This window comes from Myodes glareolus, chromosome 26, assembly GCF_982192425.1.
Source record: "Myodes glareolus chromosome 26, mMyoGla1.1, whole genome shotgun sequence".
Lineage (NCBI taxonomy): Eukaryota > Metazoa > Chordata > Mammalia > Rodentia > Cricetidae > Myodes > Myodes glareolus.
The window spans coordinates 28,149,649-28,164,359 of NC_142051.1; positions in this window are offsets into that span (position 1 = coordinate 28,149,649).

Consider the following 14,711-nt stretch of genomic DNA (forward strand, 5'->3'; position numbering starts at 1 on the left):
GACAGACATGCCAAAACTTTGCAGGTAAACCACAGCCACGTGGTGATACACAGATTAATGGAATTGGGTTAGTTTAGGATAAGCTATTGGCCAAACAATATTGCAAATAATATAGTTTCCCTGTTATTATTTCAGGAGTCTGGGCAGCCAAGAAATAAACAAATGGCCTCCTATAACAAATTGGCACCCAATATGTACATAAAACATCTCCCAAGTATGGAGTTTGATACATCAGTAACAAATAATTTATGGAAGGGGCTGGTGGGATGATTCAATAGGTAAAGGCTTCTCTGGCCAAACCTGACTTTGTGAGTTCTATGCTTGAGATTCAAATGGTGGAAGGAGAGAACTGAGTCCCTTAAAGTTGTCCTCTGACCTTCAAAAGTGTACTGGGCACAAATACTCTCTCTATCCAACTGAATAAATAAATTCATTCCTTTTAAAATCATGTATGTGAGCGCAGTTAGATGGAGGAATGGGTAGAAATGTTGTAACTATACTTTAATTAATATCGTGTGTGTGTGTGTGTGTGTGTGTGTGTGTGTGTGTGTGTGTATGTGTGTGAAATAACAAAGAAAAACTATTCCACAAAGTTTCATGAGAGAAAAAATATGGGAGGGATTGAAGGGAGAAAACATACTGGAATATGTAATTATATTCTAATCTTAAAAATTAAAAAAAATAGAAAGAAAAAAAGTAATGTAAATGTACAGAATGAAGTAAACAACTAGTCAAGGACCTTTGCTAGTTTCTGATTTTATGCTAGGAGTCTTACGAGGAACCCATTTAGCCATTATTCTGTGGTATAACTTCAAGTGATCCTTTGTAAAAGTTAGACCTTACGGGGACCCAATGTATGGATTACCTATGTATTATGCCATGTGAGTGCAAATGCAGTTTTCCTTTTTCCCCAACAACATTCATTTATTGAACTTTTTCCTGCCATTTCTGCACAGCAAAGGCAATAGACATGGTGAAGACAGATCTGCAGTTTTGTTTCTGACATCACAGGATGTCTTCCAGTCATCTCCACTTGCAGGATTTGTGCAGATGGCATATCTTAGGTTGCTAAGCTTTCCGCTGTTCCTATTTTACCAATGTTATAAAAGCAAAGCAAGAACAGGAATTGACGTCAAATCCTACACCTAGCTGTAAAAAGAAATTCACACCTTGTTCCCTGTATATTAAAGAAATTTTAAATCAAAAGACGTGATAGACTAAATAATAAGCTGAGCTATGTCACTTCTAGAAAGAAATATTGGCCATCTGTCCATGTTCCATGAGCACTAGGTGCTAATTCTTATTATTTCAGTTAGGACTTAATACTAGCAATTAATTAATGAATAGACAGAAGATTCTTTAGCTAAGGAATTATGTGTCTCTTTATGTGTTTTTGTGGCATGCACATGCATGTTTGCATATACGTGAGCATCTGTGCATGTAGAAGTCCGAGGTTGACTTGAGGCTCCTTCCTTTCTTGTTTTCCAGTTGATATGGTAAAGCAGAGTCTTTTGTTGATCTTGCAGGTCACTGTTTATGCAAGTCAACCCCCCTTGCTTCTGGTTCCCATACACCAGGGTATCAGGTAGGCTTACATTCTACCTAATTTTTTAACTAGTTTCTAGGATCCTCATAAGGGTGTGGCAAGCATTTTGCATGCTTAGCCAACTCCCCAGCCCAAGGTTTGATTTTTCTGTACAGAGTCAAGAAAGAAGTTAGGACCAATAAGTAAAAAAGACATGTTATTAATTTTTATGCATTGTATTTATTATTTATTCATTTATTTTAATCTATTTTATTTAATTTTACATTCCAACCACAGGTCTTCCTCCTCCCTTTCCACCAACACACCCTGCCCTTTGCTTCCTTTTCCCCAATCACCCCTCATCCATTCCCAACCAGTAAGGACTTCTATGGGAACTCAGCAAAGTCTGACACATTAATTTGGAACAGGACCAGGCCCCTCCCATCTGCATTAAGGCAAAGCAGAACATCCCATCATAGGGAATGGGCTCCAACAAGTTAGCTCATGAACTAGGAATAGATCCAGTAGCTGATGGAACCAGATGCAGAGATCCACAACTAAGCACCAAGTCGAGTTACTTGAATACAATCTAAGAGAGGTATAGGAGGAGGCTTCCTGTTCATCCCTACCACCCAGCTGGCTTAGCACTGAAATAATCACACAGAAAACTGTATTAATTAAATCACTGCTTGACCCATTAGCTCTAGCTTTTTATTTGCTAACACATCTTAATTTAACCCATTTCTATTAATCTGTATATCACCATGAGGTTGTGCCCTACCAGCAAAGTTTCAGCACCTCTATCTCTGGTGGCAGATCCATGGATGCTCCCTGACTCTGCCTCTTCTTCCAAGCATTCCATTTAGTTTTCCCCACCTAGCTCTGTTCCCCTATAGCTCTGCTATAGGCCCAAAACAATTCCTTTGTTAACCAATGAAAGCAGCACATAGACAGAAGTACCTCCTACACCAGAGAGGGAGTAGAGAATATATAAACAAAGGAGGTCAAAGTCATGATAGGGAAATCTGCAGAGACAGCTGAACCAATCTCATGGAAACTCATGAATTCTAGAATGACTATGGAGGCTGTAGAGCCTCCATAGGATTGAGCCAGGCCCTCAGGATGTGGGAAACAGTGGTAAAGCCTGCTCTGTCTGAGGGGCCCTGGCAGTAGGACAAAGAAGGCCCTTAGAGGAACATATGGATTTCTCTAGGAAAGAGAATTGTTGAGATCTCCTAGGTAAACTTGGGGCAAGGCAAGGTGATAAAGGGGAGGGGATGGGAGATGAGAGCATGAGGAAAGGGGTGGCTGAAGTGGGAGAGCAATGGAAGGGAGATCTTGAGAGAGTCACTATGAGCTTAGGGAAGAACCTGGTGCTAGGGAAATTCACGAGAATCCACAAGGATGACCCCCGCTAAGACTCCTAGCAATAGTGGGGAGGGTGCCTGAACTGGCCTTCTCTGTAATCAGATTGGTGACTACACCAACTATCATCATAGAGCCTTCATCCAGTAACTGATGGAAAAGACAGACTATAAATGAACAGAGGAAGAAAATAAGTCATTAGTGTCTTAAGTGATTGTAGTTGTGGGAACAGTGGGCTGTGGCCCGGCTCCCAGCTAGCTTTACCCAAAATAATTACATGGAAACCGTATTCATTTAAACACTGCCTGGCCCATTATTTGTAGCCTCTTACTGGTTAACTCTTACATATTAATCTAACCCATTTCTAATAATATGTGTAGCACCACGAGTGGTGGCTTACCGGGAAAGGTCCTAACCTGTGTCTGTCTCAGAGAGGAGAGTCATGGCGTCTGCCTGCCTTGGCTTTCTTTCTTCCAGCATTCTGTTCTGTTTACTCTGCCTACCTAATTTTCTGTCCTATCAAAGGGCCAAGGCAGTCTCTTTATTAACCAATGAAAATAACACATAGAAAGAAGGCCCACCTACATCAAGTGATGACATTTTAATACTTACTTTTTCTCTAAGTACTTGGTCTATTTTTGTATCTATTGATCATATATTGCAAATTAGCAGTTCTGATCCATTGTACATTTTATATTTGTGACTTGTATATTCTCTTAACTTGTTCAGTATGTATAGGACATATATTGTGTGTGTCTAAATTTCATCTAATTTTTTAGTTATGATGCAGTACTCATAAAACTTAATTCAAATTATCAATATATTTTCTTCATTTGTACTATTTTCCTATCTGTTATGACTCACAATTAAACTAAAGTTTGCTTGTGTGTTTTTAAATTTTATTTGTACTTTATTTGTATAATATATTCTATATTATACTTATAGGTTCTAAAGAACATGTGATGTGAGACAAATAAGTTTTGAAACACAATGAAGGTAAAGAGTATGCTTATCTGGTGTCTGTGTACACTTTACATTTCATGTAAGATACTACTTTTCTTTCCAGTAAAGTAAGAATGATTACTCTTAGTTCATAGGTGAGGAGATTGGAGCTCACTAAGTATAATCATTTTATCAATTATGTACACGTGGTCAGAGGTGGGCTAAAAATTTAGACCAGTTTTCTTCGACCTGAAGTGCAAGTCCTTCCAATTACAGTGGTATTCTGTAAGAAATAAGGAACATCTTAGACTTTTGAGTGGAAAAGAGACATGATGATAATTGTATCATTAGAAAATCGATGTGACTGCCCCTGACATGAAGGAGAGAAATGAGAGTCTGCAGGCTGTTGAAAGAGACCAAGGCAAGCACAGTGGAAATGTGGGTGTGAATGAAATTGCTATCTGGAAATTGAAGAAGAAAACAGGCAGAAGATGTTATGACAGAGAGCTGACCGAGCAGGACAGTTGCCTGATTCATGACGCAAGTGAATAGAAGGGTTAAAGAAGATTAAAGACAACTCAACAAGGTAGAGCCCAAAAATAATTCTATGGAGTGAATGAAGTTTTTCTGGGGAAGATTGTTAGCTGAATTTTGAATGCTCTGAAGTATAAGACATAGAGGGAGCACCTGAGATGCAGTTTAACATGTCAGCATAGTGAGATGGAGATAAAAGACTCAGCACTGAGTAGATATGAAGGATCATCTATTCTGACGAAATAGAAACTGTGTGAATGCTAAGTTGTGAAAAATTATGGACAGATGTTGAAAAATATTTACATTTTAGACATGAGAGACAAAAATTCTAGAGAGAAAAATAAAAGATTTGAAAAATATAAAAGAGCTTTTATTTAAAAAGTAATCATTTGTTTCAAAACCAATTATTTATAAGCAATAAATTACATTGTCAGCACTGTGGTGAGATTTTCTCCCAGATAGTTCAGGGCTCCCAAATTCTAGCATCTTGTATTAGTTGGCCTGGAAAAACAAACAAGCAAACAAACAAACAAAAAGAACAAAACACCCCAAATAAAAAATAAAAGGTAGACCAAAGTTTCCATCCTGTCTGATCCTGCAACCTTTCAGTCCCAAAGAAACACACAGAGACTTATAGTAATTATAAACTGCTTGGTCTATTGGCTTAGGCTTATTATTAACTCCCTCGTACAACTTAAATTAACCCATAATTCTTATCTATGTTTTGTCACATGACTTGGTACCTTTTCTTCGTGTACTATTTTCATCTTATTTCTTTCACAAGAAAGACGGTGGTGCCTGCAGACTAAGCCTTTCCTCTTCCTAGAGTTCTCCTAGTATGGTCGCCCTGCCTATGCTTTCTGCTAGGCAACTGGCAAGTTAGCATTTTATTAAATCAATACAAGTGACAAATCTTTTCATAATATAAGAGTATTATTCCACAGACCACACACACACATACACACCAAGCAAACAAACAAAAACTCCTAAATTAGGGGACCCCACTGTGCCAGCTTATGCTACAGGGTAGTTTTGTCAAAACTCCCCTTCATTTCAGTCAAAATACTAGTTGATACAACCTGGTTTATAAACACTCCAGCTTCCATGTGTCTTGTATTAGATAATTCAGGTACATCTGTAACAGTGATGCTAGGTACCTAGTAATTTTAAGTTACTCTCAGAAACTGACGAAAATCTGGCTGACTAACTTATCTATCATTCCCTACTGGAGTTACCTTGAATCACTTAGTAAATAAACATAGGCTCTTCACATCAAAACTGCCTCAGAGATTGCTTCCCAGAAAACCCAAATGAAAACAATCCTTCCAGAACAACAGCAGACTTTATTAGAGCCAGGGAAATCACTGTGGAATTTAAGGGCAGCCATTGAAAGTCAGGGGAAGACTAAGTTGGGCTAAAAAGCTTAGAAGCAAGGTGCTTGGAAAGCCCAGATGACTAGAGATTATGATAAAGAACCCTTAAAAAGATCAGTCTTGTGTTGAAAAAAATATTGATTGATTTTATGTTTAGGGCTATAGGCCAGTAACTCCAGACACTCGGGAAACTGAGATAGGAGAATTTAAGTTTTCAAGACCATGGTAAGTAACACAGTGAGCTCAAGGCCAACCTGAGCAACTTAGTGAGATATTATCCTAAATGAAAAAGCAAAGAGAGGACAGAAGACACAGCTCAGTTGTCCAGGATTTGCCTATAGTGTCACGTACTGGATGTAAGCCCTATCACTCAAATGAGAAAGAGAATAAGGAAGGAAGGGAGGGGAGGGACGGAAGGAGAGAAGGGAGGGAAGGGAGGGAGGGAAGGAACCTACTTTACTTACAATAAACTAAAGGGGGTGTTGAAGAATTTGAGAAGAGTGAATGAAATTAGTGAATGTATTGTGAATATAATGATTAGTCAATTAGGCTCAGAATATGTTATAGTACTGAAAAGACAAAAGAAAGATGAGGGCGTTTTTCAGTTATACAGAACTGCATAGACATTATGGCCTTACCCCATTAATTGCGTGACCATCTATGTTGTGTTTGATATCTGTGGCTTCGTGTTTACAGCTGTGAAATGGGGACAGCAAGATCTATCAGTGAAGGGTCATAGATTAAGGACATGAATATGTAGGGCTTATGAGAAGTAATACATAGGCGCTATTCCTGTCTGTGGGAATCTAGTTGAAATGTGAACACAGATACACTATGCGATATTCAGCTTGGTGTGATGTAACAGGTGACCACATCAGGATCCTCTTCTGTATTACAGAAGCAGTGAGATAAGAAGCCAAGTTTTCTGAGTTCTTCTTTTCCCATGGGCTCTAACACACAGCTTGGTATTCTGATAAGTTCACACATTTGTCTGGGCATGCACTTAAAATGGTAACACAAATAAAAGTTATTTCACCCTCAATTTTGAAGCTGTTTACAACGGTATTCTTTTTCAAACAATGAATGATATCTGATTATTCTGGGAAAAATGAGACTCAGTTTCTACTTGACAGATCAAAACAGTGCTTCAAATATAACGTGAGAAGAATTTTTTTTTAGCAGTCAACATTGTTATATCTTCAAAATAAGCTATAGCCTCAAGTGAACTTTCTTGCTCTTAGTGTGGTATTTCAGAAAAAAATACTATTTCACTGTTCTTTCTACAGCTCAAAAGCAATAATAGCAACAACAAAAAACATGTAAGCATTCTGTGTACAATATACTTTAAATAGAAATGATGATGTGATCGGTGTATTCAAAGTTCATGGCACCTAATTAGAAAATGGTAAGTTTTGATGATCCTGGTCAGAGAAGATCGTCTTTTGAGTCTCCTGCTTTTCTAGTGCAGCTTTCTAATTTCAGAAATCCATATTAAAGCAAAGTCTAATGTAAAATATAATGAAAAGGTCATCAGAAAGCATTTCAACTACTTGAATTGCATATGAAATTATATGAAAATTATGCACTGATGGCTCCTGTGTTGGCAATCACAGGAAAATCTGTGCGTTCAGACACTTATGTTCTTTTTAAATTATTCATCACTGATTTTGAGACTTAATATTGCACATTTTCTTTGTTGGACCAGAAGACAGAAATGAATAATTCCTGATGCCTTAACTCAGGACTTCACCGTTCGAAGAAACATAAGTTCACTTCCCTGTTAGGCATATCAGTAATAAAGAAGAATTTTCTTGGTAAGGAATTTAAGAACTACGGGATTTTCTCCTTTGATTTTACCATACTCACACATTTTTCACCAGTTATGATGGTTCATCTTCATTGTCAGCTTGTCAGGGTTTAGTCACTATGGAAACATGTCTGGGGATTTTTTATGTGAGAGTTTCAGAAAGGTTTCACTGAAGGGGGGCGGGGACACGGCGTGGTTTGGGTGACACCATTCTGTGGACTCAGGTCGTGAGTAAAGTGGAGCAAGCTAGTTGCACATTAATATTGCCTTTGATCCAGTTGCTTAATGTAGGCGCAGTGTGAACAGTTACCTCACACTCATGTTGTCGCATCTTCCCAGAGGTGTGCAATGAAATCCAGCTTGGTTGTTTGTTATCTCCTGAGGTTAAAGAATCCTGACTGCTTCAACAGTGTGTTTATTTGTCCTTGTTCATCTGGAAAGTGTCTCTTCAGAGATCCAGTGAGGTAGCTCAGGAGAAAAGGGACTTTGCTGCCAAACCTGCTGACTCAAGTTAGATTCTTGAAATCTACAGGTAGAAGAAGAAAATAACTCCCAACAAGTTGTCCTTTGACCTTCATTATTTTGCTCTGACACATAAATGTGCTACCACACACATAGGCATGCTAAACATAAAAATATATAAATATGTGAAGAAAAAAATCTGTTCGATTCTCTTATGAACTTACTAACTGGATTTTTACTGTTGTTTTTCTTAATATTTTGTTCCATTAGTTATGTATTTTAGGATTCAATCCTCTGTCACAGGAATATTGAGAAAAGTTTTTTTTTTCATTCTGTAAACCGTGTCTTCATTCTGTTGGTTGTTTCTTAAGCAGGGCCACCAGTTTTAAAATTGAAACAGTACCATTAGTCAATTCTTGCTCTTATGTTCTGCTATATTGAAGTCCTTTTCAGGAAGTCGTTGTCTATGCCTGGTTGTTCAATTGTTTCTTTCTGTTTTTCTCTAGAGTTTCAATGTTTTCCTAGACCTCCCATTGAGTTCTTTGATCAGTGTTGAGATGACTATCATAAAGAGGAAAGCTTCTAGCTTTAATCAATTCACCTCACTCTGAGATGCTATCTTGTTGCATTTCAATTTGAGAGAATCTATTAATTTTTTTTCTTTTTTAGTGCAAATCTACAGATGTAAAAAATAGCTGTACATGCTGCTGAGGGAATATATTTTAAGGGCAATTTTATCAATATAGGATTCTTAATGAGTTTTCTTCATCTTTAACTCCTTTATCTATGCCTTTCAAGAGCTGTCTGGATTCAAGTTTCTGATGAGAAGCAATTTGCTAGTCACAATGTTCATTTCTTTTTGAGAGTACTCATTTTTTAGTCTTAGTGCTTTCAAGAGCTTTCATCTCTGCTCTTAAGAGCCTGTATGTCTTTGTTGGGGCATTTGAAGGTTTATGCACCTGTCTGTTGATTTATTTGAATTTCCTCTACTTTGTGAGTGTGGACCATGGGCCTGTAGATTCATGTTCTTAATCAGATTAGTTTTATTCTATCTTTTATCCTTCCTGTTTTCCAGGAACTATCATCATACATAGTTATTAGTGCAGATTTCCAATCATTCATTGATCTCACTTATGTCTATACTGTTCTTCAGTCTGAAAAATTTATATTGACTTATTATTATCAGGAGCGTTTCCTTCAATCAGTTTGAAACCAGTCATTTTTCATGAAGTTAGTGTCATTCTGAGAGAGAATTCCTAAAAAATTTTCAGCTCATTAGATGTGAGTCTCCTTGTATTTGGCTCCATTTTTTTTTTAATAGAAAATTCAGCAAATTATCCTGTGACATCTCTGGATGTGTAATTCGAGGTTTAGCTACAACAGGTCTGATGCTTGTTCCTATTGTTGCTGCTCTTGTTTTTGCAGTTCCTGCTGGTTTGCCCTATGAGTTTTCTTACGGATAGCCGCTGGGAGAAATTGATACCTCTTATTTGCCCACTGTTCCATATGTAGAGATGAGGACTGATGTCTTCACAAGCCTTTCCTAAACGTTTGAACCTTCTCATAGATGTCTGTGACTTCTATATGTCCTAAGCTATATTTATACTTTTCAAAGTCACTTAGAGAAAATTAATTCCCCTTTTTTTCATTTGCTTATCAACCTGTGTGTGCCATATATTACTACTGCATCATTCTTTTTTTTAAACTGATTTTTATTGAGCTCTACATTTTTCTCTGGTTGCCTCCCTTCCTCTCCCCTCCCCTTGAACCCTCTCCCAAAGTCTTCATCCTCCCAATTTACTCAGGAGATCTTGTCTTTTTCTACTTCCCGTGTAGATTAGATCCATGTATGTCTCTCTTAGAGTCCTCATTATTGTCTTTGTTCTCTGGGATTGTGATTTGTAGGCTGGTTTTCTTTGCTTATGTTTAAAAACCACATATGAGTGAGGTGAGTACATATGATAATTGTCTTTCTGAGTCTGAGTTACTCACTAAATATGATGTTTTCTAGCTCCATCCATTTTCCTACAAAATTAAAGATGTCACTTTTTTTCTACTGTGTAGTACTCCATTGTGTAAATGTATCCATTTTCCTTATCCATTCTTCGGTCGAGGGACATTTAGGTTGTTTCTAGGTTCTGGCTATGGCAACCAATGCTGTTATGAACATACTTGGGCATATGTTCTTGTGGCATGATTGAGTATTATTTGGGTATATACCCAAAAGTGGTATTGCTGGGTCTTTAGGAAGGTTGTTTCCTAATCTTCTGAGAAATCGCCACACTGATATCCAAAGAGGCTGTAGCAGCTTACATTCCCACCAGCAATGTAGAAGTGTTTCTTTACCCCACAACTTCTCCATTATTTTTTTTATCAGTTCTGAGTTAACCTTCATGAAAGATATAAGTTACAGTCATAGGTAATTTTTTTCCTAGATGGAAAATATTATAATGAATGGCTGGTATATTCTATCAGAAGTCAGGTGGTTGGTGGTAAGGATTGATTTAAGCAATAGACCCGCTTGCTAGGAACATTTTATTCATACAATAACTAAATCCAATTAAAATGAGCTAGGAAAAAGAACCAAGTAGGCATTATTTATGTGTGAACATTTTTACTTAGGTAAAACTTTACAACTGGTACTTAAAAGCATAAATGTTAGAGGGAAAACAAATCTAGATTTAAGTCCCACTCTTTCACACAACAGTTCTGTAATATAAAATTATTTAGCCTTTGGCAACCTCAATTTTCCCATTTAGACAACAGAATATTATGAAAAAATGTATGATGCTCCTGGTTTACTGCCTACAACAGCCACACACAAGTGTTAATTGTATCGTGATTATTAGAATGGGTATCATTACCAGTGTTGTTAAATGCTTGTGCTTTTAATGTGCTTGTGGCTTAAAATCAGACAATTTGGGAATGGAGGACATCAGAAGAACAAGGCCCACTAAATCAAGTGAATGAAGCTCATATGAACCCACCGAGAATGAAGCAGCAAGGACAGAGCCTACCACAATCTATACCAGGTCCTCTGCATGTATATTATAGCTTTCAGTTTAGTAATTTATAGGACTCCTGAGTGTGTGAATCAGTGGGTTTCTGATTCTCATGGGACTTTTTGCTACTGTTTGTTTCCCTAGTCCATCTTCTATGTGATGGTTTTAGTTTATCTGGTTATAATTTGTTTTGTTATCTTTTGTTGTTGTATCTTAGAAACCTGTTTTATTTTGTCTTGGTTTTTGTTGTTGTTTTGTAGTGAGAGACAGAAGAGGGGGTTGAACTGGATGGGAAGGGAGGTGGCGAGGAAAGGGGAGGAGCAAAGAGAGGGGAAACTGCAATCATGATTCTTAATAATTGATTCTATTCTGAAGATTTTCCTTCTCCCAATATTTCATAAAATTTCTATAAAAACTAAGGCTTAATTGTCAGTGGGTAATAATCAAAATTAGTCACAATAAGAATTGAGAATAATTTTAAGTTATACTAAACAATGAACAATGAAGTACAAACAATGTGTCCAACTTCCAGGGCCTAACTAGGTCCCTAACGAAACAAGAACAAGTTTCGGTGGTTAATGTGTGGAGGATATATGCCAGCATGGAAGGTAACACAAGTAGTTAAAATGGTTTAATAAAAAATAATAGGCATAATTAAACATAATTATAGGGCATTGTATGACTCACTTTTCTTAATAGTTTTGTAATATTCCATTGTGTAAATATATCACACTTTCATTATCCATTCATCAGTTGATGGACATCTAGACCAAGTCTGTTTCCTGGGTATTGTGAATAAAGCAGTGGACAAGGTTTAGCAGGGATCTCTAGAGTAGGATATGGTACCCTTTGAGTACATACCCAATACTGGGGCAGTGAGATGACCCAAAGATCTATGTTCAGCATTTCAATAACTTTCCACAGTGATTTCCATAGTGAGAACACCAATTTCCACTCCCAATAGCAGCAAATATGTGTTCCGTCTAACATACATCCCTGTTAGCATCAGTCATCTTTTGTTGTTTTTTTTTTAAATTTGCCATTCTGACTGTGATGAAATGAGATGTCAAATATACTTAGTTTGCATTTCCTCGATGACTTTTGTTACTGAATATTTAAATCAAAACAGCTTCTCAGCTGTTGTGTTTCATCTTTTGAGAATGCTCTGGTTCTATGCTCCACTGTTGTGTTGTTTAGTTTCTTAATATCAAATTTTAAAATTTATCATGTATTCTAAACTTTAACCTTTTGCCAGATTACCTTTTCACTTGAGTGGCAGTGTGTTTTGTTGCAAAAAGCCATTTTATTTTCATGGGTTTAATGCCTGCATTATCAAACCAACCTGTGAACCATGAGAGCTACAATAGGAATGTCCCTGGCAAGATGCAGATGCTTACACGATAGTGGCACAAACATCAAGGGAGCAACCAACTATTTTCTGATTGGCTTGAGGTCTTCCTTTACAGGATGAAATTTATATCTATTCCCATTATCAAATCAAGAATAATAGGTAAAAATTTCATAGGCCCTTGAACAGAGTCTAGTACCAGTATTTTGTTATATGTATATAGCATTAAATTAACCTTTAATGGCTTATTATACCCACATATCAAATCATCTTTTAACTCTCATCTGAGAAGTTTATTTATAATAGAATATATGGATAGAAACCCATTGTTCAATATTGCCTATAAAATCTGGCACTTAGTAAGTAGAATTAATAATCTATAACCTCTTTAAGATAGTACCATAAATTTTAATGTCTTGAAAAACGAATAAGGCACCAGTGTCATCTATCCTCTGATCTCTAATGGTGAAATGACAGTCTATTCTTAGCACACATTACTACAGTAACAGTTATGGCTCACAGACCATGACTTTGTGACAGCTATATAATTTTAGAGAAATTACGAAGAAGAACAAATCATCGTGATGTTAAAAATGCTTCAAAATTAGTCTTTGCACTTAAAGACTTTGTATAATAACACACTGTTACAGGAAAACATCTTTTGAGTTTCACTTTACAAAGGGAAGGAGAAAACAGGCATTTTCTTTCATATCAACTTAAAATTCTTTGTGCTTACACAACCAAACTTCGATGCTATTTTCCAAAATGTTCTTGCAATTCAACTGAAATTTACTTATTTGTTTACTTTTTGAGTATATAGCCTGGATAGACAGCAAGACCATAGTATCTGCCTGTTCTGTCTTCTCACACTTGGCAACTACAAGGATACACCACCACAATAGCTTAACTCATAACAGCCATGACTACCTGTGCTGGGCCGACTCTAGACTCACTCTCTCAACACTCAGTCACTCATGGGGGAGGGCCCATGAATCTACCCCTGATTGCCAAAATATAGACTCTGAAAAAAGGGAAGTCACTGTATTTAGTTTTGTCCATATTTATGAATTCACCAGGCTCCAATTGCTGCTTTGAACCCCATGACTTCACAGACATCCCCTGGTCAAGACCAGAGGAAGAGAAATAGAATGAAAAGGCATAAATATGAGAAGAGATTGTTAAGAAAGAGAAGCTGGATTGAAGAGAATGATAAGAGTGTGTATACCAAATAATATTATCTAAAAACATGTTTTCAACAAAAATTCTGGAGGACTGAAAAACAAATCTTAATATCATTTAAGAGATTAAAAAGATGATGCTGATATAAAATTATATTTAAAAAAAGTTTAAAAAGTATATTCTTACTTAAAAAGTTATATATATGGCAAGATAATTTCTAAATCTGTTAACCTTTACATTTCAGACACTTACGGTTTGTGTAAAAAATATTTCTGTTTTCATAAATTGTTTATGTGACCTCAGTACTCCGTATGGATGTAAAGATAATTATCTAACCATGCTTTGGTAATCACTTTTGTTCCAGATGTTGTATTTTCACTGATTATATTTATGAAGACACAATTATTACTGACATCTTTTGCTATCCAGCGAGCAGAACTCATAGTGAATTTGACCTTGTGTTAATGCAGTGCCATCGTGTCCTATAATAGAGCTACTATCTTGTAAGATGAAAATCACTCTCCACATTTTACAAATGTTGAAAATGAGGCAAACACATCAAAGTAGTTTTGTGATCATGTCATTAGTGACAGAAAAAGCTGTTGCAAGAGCTGGGAGTGTTCAGTAAATGTTGGGGACTAGAAAGCTGGGGCTTGGGTGAAAAGATAGGGTAAAAGTTTGCTATACAACAGCAAATGCTTTTTGGATGTAGGATAAGGGAGTCAGGGATAAATCTCAATTTGGTGAAAAAAAAATAAATGTTAAATACTTATTTTTAAGAACTGAAAATAAATAATAAGGACAAACTCTGTTTTGTTTTTGGTTTTTTTGATTTTTGAGACAGGGTTTCTCTGTAGTTTTTGGTGCCTGTCCTGGAACTAGCTCTTGTAGACCAGGCTGGCCTCGAACTCACAGAGATCCACCTGCCTCTGCCTCCCAAGTGCTGGGATTAAAGGCGTGTGCCACCACCGCCCGGCTAAGGACAAACTCTGTTAAAGAAAAAATACTTTGGTAGTTTATGATTTCTGAGAAATCATAATGATGAAAGTAACACCCTCATCACCTTTCATATCATTTATTAAATTTGTTTTCGGTGGCCTATTTTTTCTTAGACTGTTCCTAAAATGGGGAATTATTTATTTTTATGTATCTTCCAAGTTGCAAGCTCTCTCAG